Below are 1,542 nucleotides of genomic sequence, written 5' to 3'. Positions count from 1 at the left end.
ATGTCCATCAGGGTGACCCAGAAGTCCTACAAGGTGTTCACCTCTGGGCCCCAGGCCTCCTAATGGGATCATTAGCACCCCAAACCTTAGCATCATGCAATATACCCTTATAACAACGCTGCATATGTATCCCCTGAATATAAAAGTTAAAAAAAAATTATTGACTAAGCTTGTTGAGCTTCTCCTGAGTGAGCAGCAGCAGCTTCCGAGATGTCCTGGGCACCAGCATGGGTCTGTGTGGAGGCTATGAGGGGCCAGCGTATGGGAGGCATCACAGCCATCACAGTCAACCAGAACCTGCTGAGCCCCCTTAACCTGGAATTGGACCCCAACATGCAAGCCACGGACACCCAGGAGAAAGAGCAGATCAAGACCCTCAACACGTTTGCCTCCTTTGTTGACAAGGTACGGTTCCTGGAGCAGCAGAACAAGATGCCAGAGACCAAGTGGAGCCTCCTGCAGCAGCAGAAGACGGTTTGGAGCAACATGTTCTTGGACAACATGTTCGAAAGCTACATCAACAACCTTCTGCGGCAGCTGGAGACCCTGGGCCAGGAGAAGCTGAAACTGGAGGCGGAGCTTGGCAACATGCAGGGGCTCTGGAGGACTTCAAGAAAAAGTACAAGGATGAGATCAATAAGAGTACAGAGATGGAGAATGAATTTGTCCTGGTCAAGAAGGCTGTGGATGAAGCTTACATGAACAAGGTGGAGCTGGAGTTTCATCTGGAAGGTCCGACTGACGAGATCAGCTTCCTCAGGCAGCTGTATGAAGAGGAGATCCCAGAGCTACTGTCCCAGATCTTGGACACATCTGTGGTGCTGTCCGTGGACAACAGCGGCTCCCTGGACATGGACAGCATCATCGCGGAGGTCAAGGCGCAGTACGAGGAGATCGTCAACTGCAGCCGGGCCGAGGCTGAGATTATGTACCAGATCAAGTATGAGGAGCTGCAGACACTGGCTGGGAAGCACCGGGATGACTGGCGTCGCACAAAGACGAAGATCTTTGAGATGAATCGAAACATCAGCCGGCTCCAGGCTGAGATTGAGCGCCTGCCTCAAAGGCCAGAGCGGAGGGCTTCCCTGGAGTCCGTCATCGCAGATACTGAGCAGCGCCGGGAGCTGGCGGTTAAGGACGCCAACGCCAAGCTGTCCGAGCTGGAGGCCGCCCAGCAGTGGGCCAAGCAGGACAGGGCACATGGCGCGGCAGCTGCCTGAGTACCAGAAGCTGCTGAACGGCAAGCTGGTCCTGGACACCTACAGGAAGCTGCTGGAGCGCGAGGAGAGCCGGCTGGAGTTTGGGATGCAGAATATGAGTATCCATAGGAAGACCACCCGTGGCTATGCAGGTGCGCTGAGCTCCGCTACTGGTGCGTCACAAGCCTTGACCTCAGCTAAGGCCTGGGGCTCCAGCTTTGGCTCTGGCCGGGCCTCCAGCTCTTTCAGCCGCACCAGCTCCCTCAGGGCCGTGGTTGTGAAGACGATCAAGACCCGCCATGTGAAGCTGGTGTCCGAGTCCTCTGATGTCCCGCCCAAGTGA

At 55.6% G+C, this 1,542-nt stretch overlaps 1 pseudogene; it reads left to right on the top strand.

The window, feature by feature from the left end:
- On the top strand, positions 1–1,542 carry LOC111552744 (annotated as a pseudogene).

This window comes from Piliocolobus tephrosceles, chromosome 6, assembly GCF_002776525.5.
Source record: "Piliocolobus tephrosceles isolate RC106 chromosome 6, ASM277652v3, whole genome shotgun sequence".
Taxonomy (NCBI): domain Eukaryota; kingdom Metazoa; phylum Chordata; class Mammalia; order Primates; family Cercopithecidae; genus Piliocolobus; species Piliocolobus tephrosceles.
The sequence above is the reverse complement of the archived record's forward strand: the minus strand, read 5'-3'. Positions and strand labels throughout refer to the sequence as shown.